Here is a 14,186-nt window from a genome sequence, read left to right as displayed (position 1 = left end):
TTTTCTCTAATGGAAGAGTTGTGATTAATTCCTCCACCCATTTGCCCACACTTGGACCTGAAGCATCTTTTCAACATCTGACACAAACAAACTCTTTTGGTCAACAAGGGGCTCAGCTCCATGAAGATCTTTCCTTTCAGGTTCCACTGACATGTTTCTGGAATTTTCCATAGTATTACTTTGGGACCCTTAGGGATTGTAATTTTACCTCTTATTTGTACGTTTATAATACTGCACTTTATACTTAATACTGCTGTTTATAATACTACACTTACTTTCATGTGTATTATTATTATTCCAATATTTTTGTACATTCGACTTATTCTTCTTAGTCATAGCCGTGTGTGCTTTAAGAGAAAAATTCAAAACGTTTCCACTCTGTGTGTTTGCACTTTTCCTGCAGTAGTACATGTGTGCCTGTAGTTCTACTCTGGGCATTGGGCAAGGCACTTGACCCGCCTTGCTCCAGTGTGGATGTGTGTAATACTGAAAACCAAAACTGTAACGTAGAGATTTGTCCATGAACCCATCGGTTTGTGGAACACTCCCTTCTTGCTTTTTATTGTACTGTATTATATTAATGTCATCAAAAGATCTGACTTGCCTCTTTGCACTTGAAATTGGTTTGTCAACAATAAGAGTGTAGAGCATTTACCATTTAGCCTTCCAAGCAGGGGCAGACTGGCCATATGTCCATTCTGGAAGAGCACAGAAGGGCCACTGGCTCTAGGGCCCCCCGCTCTTTTTGCTGATGATACCAATAAAAATAATAATAATAAAAAGCCGAACTAGGGAAAATGCACTCGTTAATGTTAAGGCGGGTGGTAAGAGGTTAACCTCTTAACTGAACCGAGAGGATCTTTTTCCTCACGTCATCAGATTTTTTTTCCATCATTTTTTTGTTGGGTATTCAACTCATTTTTGTAACTTTTTTGTCATTTTTTGGTCACTTTTCGTAAATTTTTTGTCAAATTTTGATCACATTTTTGTCAAATTTTGATCATCACATTTTTGTAATCTTTGTCACATTTTTGTAAATTTTTTGTCACATTTTTTTCATTTTTTCGTCAATTTTTTTATCACATTTTTGTCATTTTTTTGTCACATTTTTGTCATTTTTTTGTCACTTTTCGTAATTTTTTTGTCATTTTTTTGTCATTTTTTTGTCATTTTTTTGTCAATTTTTTATCACATTTTGTCACATTTTTGTCATTTTTTTGGGGCATTTGTCATTTTTTCTTACATTTTTTGTCAATTTCTTGTAACATTTTTGTGACATTTTTGCCACTTTTTCATCCATTTTTCCTCACTTTTTTGTCCCATTTCCATCATCGTTTTCGTCTCAGTTTTGTTGCTATTTTCACACCTTTTTTCCAGAGGCTTTTGGACTGGGGTAAAGCCAAACTGGAGAAAATGTGCTCGGTTGAGGTGGGAGAAGAGGTTAAAATATGTATTTGTGGAACTGCACAATTACGCTAATTTGGGCCAGGCTGGTCAGAGTCCAGGGCTGTTTTTCAGTCCCAGTCCGTCTTTCATTCACTAGTTGAAGATAGTTTGTGCGGTGTACAGTCCCGCCTTCTCCTCCGTGGCTGCCGCTCTCCTCTTTGTAGCTCACTTTGGAGGCCACACTCCTGCGTTTCTTGTTCTTAGGCCTCTGTCCTGGCTTCACTCGCCTCATCTCCTCCTCATCCTCAGATTGGACTTCTTTTTTTTAGTTTGTGAACTTGTTTACAAGGAACATTTTTTTTTTCATAGTAGATAAGGACCACCCTAATGGATGTAAGAATCAAAATGTAACTTGACCTGTAAAGATGTTTTTTGATTTAAATATCTTTTGATTTCAATAAATATGACCTCCTAATGCTGCACATTCAGGAAATAAAAAATATCAGTTGTTTACAACCTATAAAATGTATTGAAACGCTGTTAGTACTGCACATTTTAACTGCACATCTTGACTCCCTGGATTTGATTATTGACGGTGTTTTGGATGACTAACTTTGGACATGCTAAGGGCACAGCAAGTCATGCTAGAACCTACAAGTACATTTAAGTTCTTTAGATTTATTTTGAATAAACTGCTGTTATCATTGGGAGTTTTTTTTCAGTCACATTCAAATGATCCTCTAAGTTAAAGACTTGAAAATTACGCTGACTGTAATTTGAGTTGACAATTTAGAAAATCTCAATAAATATAAAAATATCATTTGCATATTGACCGCATTGTATTATACTACACTTACAACAAATGTCAAGTACACCCAATGTTTTCTACATAAACCGTGAACAAAAACCACAATACAAATCATCCTCCTGATTTACATTTATTTACCGCAGCTCCAAGTGCTTCCTGGGCGACACTGCACAGTCAGGGGGGCGTATCAGAAGGACATGGCCACAGCGCCGCCTCACCTCCACCGGAGCTCCTCTGGGCTCGCCAGGGACATGTGACTTCTCACAAGAAAGGAAGACAGTGGCGCAGATGGTGGAGCGGGTGTTCTCGTGGTCAGAAGGTCAGAGTCCGGGCTCCTGCGCTCTGCGGGGGTGTCCACCTGGCCTCCGGTACCTGCGCACATGGGTGTATGAATGAGAGTGTGAATGGGTGATGTAAAGCACTATAAACAAATAAGTGTAAACCATTTACCATTTACCAGGAGCAGCGTCTCCTGAGAATCCACAGGTCACTCCCATGTGGTGTTGGGTCAGGGCGCCCTCTGCTGGTGCAGCGCTCACTCCCAGATGTTTCCCTGTAAACAAACAAAACAAAAACACACACAACCCTACCTCCCCAAACACACTCCTATTCATCTTTAATATCACGGCATCAGTCATACATGGAAGACATTAGGGGAAAACAACGCTGAATTTTGGCCCATTTTCAAAAAACATTTTATGATTATATTTTTATTAAATGAAAATAAGCTCTTTCACTACATGTTTCACACCTTTTAATATTGCTTTGGTTTCAAAGTACAAAGAGACGAGTCAAATCTTTTTATTAAACATATTAATACAGTTAAAACAAAAAGCAGAGAATCAGGAAGAAGGGAGTGTCTCATAAATGCTGAGTTCATGGACAAACCCAAATGTCCTGGTTACAGTTTAGAACAGTCAGTGTGAACAGACGGCTCCAAAGACACACTTACGTTACAGCACAGCAGTCAGTCATTCAGTCATTCACCCACCCACACATCTACACTCACACATCTACACCCACACATCTACACTCACACATCTACACTCACACATCTACACCCACACATCTACACCCACACATCTACACTCACACATCTACACTCACACATCTACACTCACACATCTACACCCACACATCTACACTCACACATCTACACTCACACATCTACACCCACACATCTACACTCACACATCTACACTCACACATCTACACTCACACATCTACACTCACACAACTACACTCACACATCTACACTCACACATCTACACTCACACAACTACACTCACACATCTACACTCACACATCCACACCCACACATCTACACTCACACATCTACACTCACACATCTACACTCACACATCTACACTCACACATCTACACTCACACATCTACACTCACACATCTACACTCACACATCTACACTCACACATCTACACTCACACGTCTACACTCACACATCTACACTCACACATCTACACTCACACGTCTACACACACACATCTACACTCACACATCTACACTCACACATCTACACTCACACATCTACACTCACACATCTACACTCACACATCTACACTCACACATCTACACTCACACGTCTACACCCACACATCTACACTCACACATCTACACTCACACATCTACACTCACACATCTACACTCACACATCTACACTCACACAACTACACTCACACATCTACACTCACACATCTACACTGGAGGCAAGGCGGCTCAAGTGTCTTGCCCAAGGACACAACCACAGTGTGCACTGCCAGTAACTCAGATTGAACCACTAACCATTGAATTAGAGGTTCAACTCTACCAGCTGAGCCACTGCTGCCCCAAAACAACAACAACAACCCCCCCATGGGGGGGGGGGGACTGTCCCACAAACCCGAGCAACAGAGACATGAAACTTTTTGGGTCAGTTTGTCTTAAAGTCTCACAGTTATGACACAGAGAAGAACAATAGAGAGTCATTGTTCAACACAGATACTTTTACATGGAGAAAACTGGAGACACAGATACTTACCACAAAGCACACACAAATACACAAATACTACTACTACTACTACAAAACAGGAAATATGTTTTTTGTCTTTTTGTTTTTTAAAGCACACTCAAATACACAAATACTACTACTACAAGAAATATGTTTTTTGTCTTTTTGATTTTAAAGCACACACTACTACTACTACTAATAATAATAATAGAAATACTTTTGGTGCTTTTAAAGCATAAACAAATACTACTACTACTACTACTACTACTACTACTACTACTACTACTACTACTACGACTGCCACTGTACTACTACGACAAATACTAAAAACAGAAATACTTTTGGTGTTTTTAAAGCACACACAAATACTACTACTATTACTACTACTACTATTACAATAACTACTACTTCTAGATATACTTTTGGTGTTTACTACTACTACTACTACATATACCTTTGGTGTTTTTAAGCACACACTACTACTACTACTACTACTACTACTACTACTACTACTACTACTACTACTACTATACTGTTGGTGTTTTTACGCACACGTAGGAACGACTAAGTCCAGGCTCTAGAGGTCAAAGGTCGGCGCGTGGAGGCTCTAGAGGTCAAAGGTCGGCGCGTGGAGGCTCTAGAGGTCAAAGGTCGGCGCGTGGAGCTTGGTAAATGTGGCCGTTACAGACTTTCCAGGTCTCTGAGTCTAAAACTTAGTCCTCGTCTGACTCACGGTCCTGGAGCACGTAGGGGTGGAGGAAGTACCGGGTGAAGCCCCCGAAAGTCCCAGCAGAAGTGGAAGGGGCGTCGGAGCCGTCTTCAGAAAAGGAGAGACGCGGGCGCTTGGTGTCGTCCTCTTCATCTCCGTCATCTTCATCCCTGCTGCGCTTGGATCCGCCGAGGGGCAGAAAGTCCAGAGCAGGGCCTGAAGACAACTCCGGGATGGGACGGGAGGGCTCCACAAACATCCTCTGCAGGGCGCGGAAGGCTGGAGGCAGGGGGCGCCGCGGTGCCGAATGGTTCAGGGGAAGAACCACCGGCTCCACAGACTGAGCAGGACGGCCCAGAAACTCGTCTCCAGGCACGCACTGGTCTTCATCTTCCTCTTCCTCTGAAAGACCACCGTCGTCCATGTCTTCCTCCTCTTCATCGCTGTCTTCCTCTCCAGGCACGCACTGGTCTTCATCGCTGTCCTCCTCTTCCTCATCGCTGTCCTCCTCCTCTTCATCGCTGTCCTCCTCTTCCTCATCGCTGTCCTCCTCCTCTTCATCGCTGTCCTCTCCCTCCTCTCCAGGCACGCGCTGGTCTTCCTCTGTGAGACGACCGTAGCCAAAGTCCCCGTCGTCCAAGTCCTCGTCCTCTTCGTCCTCCCAGTACTCCACCTCTTCCTCATCCTCCTCGTCGTCCTCCTCTTCATCATCTTCCGACGCACGCAAGAAAACAAGACCCCCAAGAACCCCAAACTCACCTCCGTCGTCCTCGTCTGCGTCGACCACGTCCTCTGGAGCGTCCCACGGGTCGTCCCACGGAAGGAACCACGGGTCGTCCCACGGAGCGTCCACAGGGTCTGAAACGGACAAACATGAGCAACTCGCACAAACCAGTCTTCATTTTGACCACATATTTTCATTTAGTTTTAGTCTAAAGTCTTTGGATGGAAATGTTCTTTAATTTCAGTCAAGATTTAGTCAATTAATTCTCTTCTTCTTTAGTCAAGTTTTTTGTTTAATAAATTGCATGTAAATATATTTGGCTAAATTTAGGTTAATTTGCATTTATAATATTTATTATAATCATATATTATTAAGGTCCTCATGGAGCCTCTCCCACATGAACAAAGCTCACAGCTGTGCCTTTGGCAGTGAATGTAAATGATATGAGGCTCTTTCAAACTGTCAGTGGAAGTTTGGATGATTTTAGTCTCTTCATTTCATTTTTATCTAGTCATATTTTCATCGACAAAAATAGCTGGACATTTTAGACATAGTTTAAAGCAGTACTAAGTAACGTGTTTACCTTAATAAATCCTTCCCGTAGTCCCTGTGGGGGTAACACAAGTGTTTATGGGATGAGAAAGCAATACGCACTAATGGAATCACGAAGAAGAAGCTAACATGCTAACGGGCAAAGCTAACTACGGGCTAACGTCACTTTAAACAGTTTTTACAGCCAAGTTTGAGTGAAAAAAAATATTTCCATTGTATAATTGGATGCACAGTAACCCTCTCTCCCTTCGCCTTTTCTGTCAGCGTAGTATTTACTATTCCAAGACAATTAATAAGTTAAAAAATCGTAACTTGCTACTACACCTGCAGTTGCGCTTATGGCCTCTAGGGGGAAGAGTTACTTAGTACCGCTTTAAGTCTCAAGAAAGAACTTTGAATTTAGTTTTAGTCCAATTTTAGTCTGCCAAAATTAGACTTTGACTAAAATTATGACTGAATATTTTAGTCGACGAAATTTACACGGGCACGAACAAATGTAATAACCAATTCATGTTAATTAGCTTTACCATAAATGAACAAAAATAAGTTTAAAATGACTGACCTTAATCTGGCATGTTTTGCCAAAGTGCACAGGGCACCCGGTAGTGCCAGTCAAACCTAAAAAGCATCAAAAGTTAACTACTTTTTCAGCAAATGCATTTCTGAGAAATAATCTAGAATGTTGAACTGGAAAGGTTTACATCAAACACCAATGAATTTCAACGCCCACAAACTAAAATACCTCTGCTTTCCAACAAATTCCTTGATGATGTTTTACTTAAGAATCCTACTCATGAATGTGAGCAGTTTGTATCAGGTATTAACCGTGCCCAAAAAACAAACAGACGATTGAAAGTTACCAAGTACGCAACGAGTCTCAAGACTGAGCTTTTCACTAGCCTGACCACTTTGGGCCACAACAACGACGCCGTGAAACTAAACTACTTCATGTTTCTAACAAATTCCTTGATAACCTTTTACTTAGGACTCCTACTGATACATTTAAGCCATTTTTATCAGGTATTAACCATGCTCAAACAAGAAATCGTCGAGTGAAAGTTACTAACCACTCTCACACCTGACCAATTCCATTAGCTTCAACTTGACCACTTTAGGCCCAAACTTTAGCATTAGCAAACGCCGCATTGCCCTCACACGGACAAAACTGGCACTAACACAGAAAATTCCTGCTATTTTAGTCATATTTGTTGATATACAGTATTGTAAAGACACTTACCGCCAGGGAAGAGGTCCTGAGTCGGTGCCATGATGATCAGTCAAAGTTGTAGGTATATCTGAAGAAAAAAAAGAAACAAAAACACACACAAGCACAGAAACAAAGTGTTAGAAAGCGTTTTGAATGTGTCTATGACCAAGAATTGACATAAACTTGGTGAGAAATGACGATACAGACCTCTCGTGTTAATCTCTCTCTCGAGTGTCGCAGTGACAAGAATGATTTTCCAGCAACTCGCAGTTTATATAGCGCACTTGTCGTCATGACAACGACGCCAACTTCGACAACGCAACACAATTTTCCACTCTTTTTTTTGGTGCCATTTTCTAGCTTATTTATCACATACAAATAAAGTCAAGTGTAAATCAGGCCCATATGGATATTTTCTCGCAGCAGATTGTTCAGTAGAAGTGAAAAAACGGCAGTTGTAAGCAAGCGCTAGCTAACCGTTAGCATTAGCCCGATGCTAACATGTAGCATCAAGTTAGCATTCCATGTTATTAATGTATTTATGGGCTGTTGAACCACTGCTCCTCCCCATGTCTTTGTATCTTTATTTAGTAGAAACTATGTTCATATTTCAGCATTTGTTACAGTAGTTTTTGAATAATTAGAGAAAAGTACCTATACCTATGAAAAATAAAATCGAGCTTTAAAAAATTAAAAATAAAACAAGATTAAGAGCAACGGCCGTATCCTTCTTCTTGATATTTAATAATAATAATAATAATAATAATAATAATAATAATAATAATAATAATAATAATAATAACATTTAATTAAAGACAAGTCCATTCCTGCAGACCTGCACGCGGGTGGACAGATAGGGGCAGAAATAAAAGGGGCGAGGGAGGAATCAGTTGTTGCACCATTGCCCGAGGAGGTTCCAGGTTTTATTGTACTTTAGAGAGTGATTGTGTTCGACAGCTTGTTTTTAGGGGCAAAGCCAATAACCCATTATATCTCGCAAAGTCATAAGGAAATAGTTTCTTTTTATTCAACATTTTCTTGTAAAAAATACTTTGTACAAAAACACAAATCCATCGTGACATAATGAAACGCATTCCAACATGTGACTTAAAAAGTGTAAACAAAGTCATTCACAGCCTAGCCATGCTCATATGTATTTAAAAAGTAAAGCCCCTACAAAGGATAAGGGAAACCGTTGTCCCTAAGACGTAAACATTTGAGAATGGGGTCTAGTATTCAACTCCATCAGGGGCCGACTGGCCATATGTCCATTCTGGAAGAGCACAGAAGGGCCACTGGCTCTAGGGCCACCGGTCCCGCCTCAACCGAGCTTTACCCAAATCTAAAAGCTAAAAAGAAAAGCATCAAAATAGCGAGAAAAAGAGGATGAAAACATGAGGAAAAACACGGACAAAACACAACAAAAAATGATAGAAAAAAAAATTAAAAATTCAACAAAGATTTGACAAAAACTCAACCAAAGAGTGACAAAAAACTCAACAAAAAATACAAAAATTCAACAAAAAGTGACAAAAACTTAACAAAAATGTGACCAAAAAAAAACAAAAAAAAAATACAAAAAAAAAATACAAAAAGCTCAACCAAAAAGTGACAAAAATTCAACAAAAATTCAACAAAAAGTGACAAAAACTTAACCAAAATGTGACAAAAATTCAACAAAAATGTGACAAAAATGTGACAAAAAAAATACAAAAAGCTCAACCAAAAAGTGACAAAAATTCAACAAAAATTCAACAAAAATTCTACAAAAATTCAACAAAAATGAAAAAGAAAAAAAAAAACATACAAAAGGTGACACAACACAGCAACAGCGCGAGGAAAAAGGTCAGTTTTGTGGGTCTTAGCTTTCAAATGAGGTGTTACACAGCCAAAAGAGGACAGAATGCATTTGGTTTAGGCGGGTGGTAAGAGGTTAAAATATGTATTTGTGGAAGTGTCACAATTACGCTGATTTGGGCCAGGCTAGTCAGGGCTGTTTTTCAGTCCCAGTCCAGCCCCTGAACTCCATGATTAATAAAGTTGTTCTATCAATGAGCAAATAGTCCAAAATGTGAAAGTTTAGGAATTATATGGTCACATCAACAAATAGAAAGTTTTTTTTTTTTTTTAATTATACATCATTTTAATACAAAAACAATTTCTATCTGAAATTTGTGTTATACTTTCTCAAATGGAAACAGGTTCTGCTCTTGTCCTTTGCCCCGTTTTGGCTTTCTTTTTACTGGTCTCCTCCTCTGCCTGTCTGTTCTGTGGCCAGGACAGAGCAAGAGTTTCAGAGGCACTTTTTCCTGTTTTTCCTTGTTTCTTATTTTTTTTTTTATCCTTGCTTCATCTTTACTCTTTTACTTTTAGTGTAATATTTTCCCACGTGCGACAAAAAAATAAAATAAACGGAATAACACTTTGGCCATTTAGCTAGCTGACAAATAATTTAGCACGTGAAGACGTTCCCATGGCAACGAACCCTGACAGTCAGACAGCTCAACGGGAGACGGAGAGAAGTGAGAAGTTCACCTGAGCGCCATGACTTCTCACATAACGCACACGTAAAGGTTGTTTTGTACCTCAAAGACCAGGATGTCATTGTTCCCCAGAACAAACTCTGCCCCGAGTTCAGCCCGGCCGGAGCAGCCCCCGCACGGGACAGGTGAGAAGCTAACCAGCTAACCATGATGCTAACATCAACTTTAGCCATGCAGCCAGAGGGCTAGCTGTGCTCTCAAGGCACTTTCTCTATTCAACTGCATACATATATTGAACAAGTCATATTTTAAATGTGTGTGATACTTACTTACTAGTTTATTACCTGTTAATTATGGCCTTTTTATGTTTATACCAGCATTATTATATTTGTTGACCATTTGTTATTTGCAGAGGTGACTACTGACTAGTCACAAATAATTTAGAACAATATTACTTTCAAGTAAAATGTAGTGACCCAAATAAATACTCAAGTAAAAGTAAAAAAGTACTTGTAGCAAATGTTTATTGAGTACTGCGAGTACTGAATAACTGTTTGAGAGTTTTTTTTTTTGTTTTTTTTTTTTTCTTTTTTTTTTTTTTTATTGAACAGTTATTTTAATGTTATAAACATTTATGCCAGGGGTTCAGCAAAAAAAAATAACATAATAAAGAAATAATAATAAAAATAAATACAAAATTAAAAAAAACACACAAAAATGACAGAGGCAGCCATTAGCAGCAGCACCCAAAACAGGTTAAAGCATCAAGAGTCTTAACAGCTTTAGGGTTTGAAGAGGAACGTATTGATTCTTTATATTGCACCATTTCGAGCAAGTAGAGTTTAAAAAGGGGATTTTTACCGGAAAATTTACATTTATGAATGTGAAATTTTGCAAAAATAATAAAAAGATTTATCACATAAAATTCTTTTCGTTTAGAGCCACAGGGATTGTAAAAACCAAAAAGCACATCAGAGTATGTAAGTGAAAAGTTATTAAGGATATAAGTTTGTATATAACGAGTAAAGTTTTTCCAAAAAGCTACAGTGAAGGGGCATTTCCAAAATAGGTGGATGACAGTTTCATTGTCCTGATGACAAAAGGAGCAGCTACAGTCAATGTCCTTGTGTAGAGATTGCTTTGCTGGGTAGCACCTGTGGAGCAGTTTAAAACACACATCCCGAAATTTGTTTGTAACCAGGTATTTAGAAGGTAAAGTCCATACAGTAGTCCATTTGATATCAGGTACAAACTGCCTCCAGTAGTGAATGACATAAGGCACAGTAGCAATATCTTTCTGAAGTAAAGCTCTAATTTTTTTGTTACTCATGGAAGGACTGGAGGCAAAACAGATTTTGCCCACAACAGTCTCAAAGATTGACAAAGAAGAAGCAATTGGCCTCTCGGTAAGTGAATGAACCCCACCCCGAAATAACATGAGCACACCTTGAGGAATAGCGTCCATAACAATAGCAAACTCCTTGGGAGTTACCGGAATCTGAAAGGATGACAAAAATTCAGAGTATGACATCAGGAACCCCTCAGGATTGAAAAGTTGCTTGACAAAAATTAAATTATTATTATACCAGTTTGAAAAAAAAATCGATTTGTTTTTATATAGAATGCAAGCATTGTTCCAAATTTGAAATGTGTGGGGAGAGAAAGAGTGTTTATAAATAAGAGACCAAGCTAGGAGCATCTGTTTGTGATAATTGGCTAGTTTTACGGGCAGTTTATCAATCTTAAAGTTTGACATTAGTACTAACGAGAGGCCACCGACTTTTGAGAATATATAATTAGGGATAAAATTCCACACTGAAATAGGATCCATTAGAAACTTCCTAATCCATTTAATTTTAAATGTATGATTTAAAGTGGTGAAATCTAAAAAATTAAGTCCTCCAGAATCTATTGGGTTTACAAGCACACTATCTTTAATGAAATGGGGCTTGTTTTTCCAAATAAACCTATAGAGCATTTTATCGATGGATTTACAAGTTGAAGCGTTAACATTCAAAGAGAGAGCAGCATATGTTAACCTAGACAGCCCCTCCGATTTAGATAAAAGGATTCTACCTCTTAAAGATAGATCTCTTTGAAGCCAGTGGTTCAATTTTTTTTTGGTTTTCTCAACGACAGGATCAAAGTTCAGAGTGCATCTTTCTTCTATGTTTTTGGAAATAACAATGCCAAGGTAAGTGACTTCGGATTTGACAGGGATATTATACAAGGACAATTGATTACAAGATTTAATTGGGAGGAGTTCACATTTATTAATATTAAGTTTAAGGCCTGAAGCACTTGAAAAAACCCGGATGAGATCTATGGCAATAGGAATTTGCTCAGAGTCTCTTAAAAAAAGAGTTGTGTCATCCGCCACTTGGCTAATCAAAACCTCTCTATCAGCAATGGAGACACCACGCACATTATTCTCTGTAATATAACTTGCCAGAAGTTGAGCTGCTATTAAGAAAAGGTATGGCGAAACAGGACAGCCCTGCCGGACACCTCTAGACAACGGGAATCTAGGAGTAGTCCCATATTTAAGTTTGATCGAGCAATTTGCATTGTTGAATAATGTTTTAATCGAGTCTATGAAGAAGCAACCAAACCCAAATTTTTCTAATGCTTTGAAAATGAATTCGTGCTCTAAGGAGTCAAACGCTTTATAGAAATCTAAGAACATGACAAAGCTATTTTCATTTATTAGTTCAGAATAGTCCAGCATGTCCAGAACAAGCCTTACATTATTAGTAATATGTCTATGGGAAACGAAACCTGACTGCGATTCATCAATAATGGAAGATAAGGTCCTTTTAATTCTTTTCGCTAAAATTACGGCAAATATTTTATAATCATTGTTAAGCAGACAAATAGGTCTCCAGTTTTCGAGTGATAACTTATCCTTATTGGATTTTGGAATAAGGGTAATAATGCCTTGAGTAAGGGTTGTTGGTAATTTACCATGATTAATACTTTCAGTGAGTGTGTTAAGAATGAAAGGACTAATTTCATTTTCGAAAGTCTTATAAAATTCACTTGATAAACCGTCGCTGCCAGGTGATTTATTATTTTTAAGACATCTAATAGCTTCTTGAATTTCAGTAAGGGTTAAATTATTGTCACATTGTTTCTTATCAGCATCAGAAATGCTTTTACAATTAACAGAATTTAAAAATTCACTAGTTGCTTGTTCTGAATAATTAGAGGAATAGAGTTTGTTATAAAACTCGGAGGAAAAAGAAGCTATGGTTTTAAAGTTAGAGGTGATTTCATTGTTAATTTTAAGTGACTCCAAAGAATTATTAAGCTTTGATTTTTCTAGGCCAAAAAAATATGAAGAGCACTGCTCGCCCTCCTCCAGCCATCGAGCTCTGGATCTAATAAAAGCACCACGGGCCTTTCTTTTGTAGATTTCATCAAGTTTACTTTGGCACTCACCAAGGTGATATAACTGGTCTTCTGTTAAAGTCTCGTTACTAATATTAGACAAAGATGCAATCTGAGAGCAGAGATCGTCTTCTTCTTTTTTTCTGAATTTTGCTAGGTTACAACTGTATGATCTCATAAATTTACCAATGTCATATTTCAGTAGTTCCCAGGATGTGCAGAATGAATTTTTATTACAGGCCTCATGCCAGCGTAAAGATATAAGATTTCTAATAGTTTCAGTAACTGAGGCATGAGTCAAAAGGCTGTTATTGATCTTCCAACATATAGGCCTCGGTATGTTAACTTTAGGCGAAACCTCAATGTTAAGACTAATAACTTTATGATCAGAAAATGGAGCTGCGTGTGTATTTACAATTGCACTGGTGTGGCTAAATTTATTCGAAACCAACCAATAATCTATACGGGACATTTTAGATAGATCTTTTGTGCTCCATGTAAATGATTTCAGTGTAGGGAATTTTTGTCTAAATACATCTATGACATCAAATTTCTCCATAAAATCTTTTAAGTAACCATTTGACACATTTAAACTATTAGGAGGACATCTGTCTAAATTATTATCATACACAACATTGAAGTCACCACCAAAAATTAAGAAAGCATCAGGATATTTGGCCAACCAAGAAGATATTTTTTCATCCCATGTATCAAAAAGTTTTCTATTGTCTGAATGAGAGTTGTAGCCATAAATATTAGTTATTACCACCACGCTTCTAGAAATGGACAAAACAATAATAATAAAGTGCCCTTTTGGGTCGCTATAAACGTTCAAAATTTCTCCAGAAAATCTGTCTTTTAGAACCAAGACACCCGCCATTCTCTCAGAACAATGTGCTCCCCACAACTCCTTACCCCATTG

This window comes from Gobius niger (genome assembly GCF_951799975.1).
Source record: "Gobius niger genome assembly, chromosome: 22".
NCBI classification, from domain to species: Eukaryota; Metazoa; Chordata; class Actinopteri; order Gobiiformes; family Gobiidae; genus Gobius; species Gobius niger.
Note: the sequence above shows the minus strand (reverse complement) of the source record.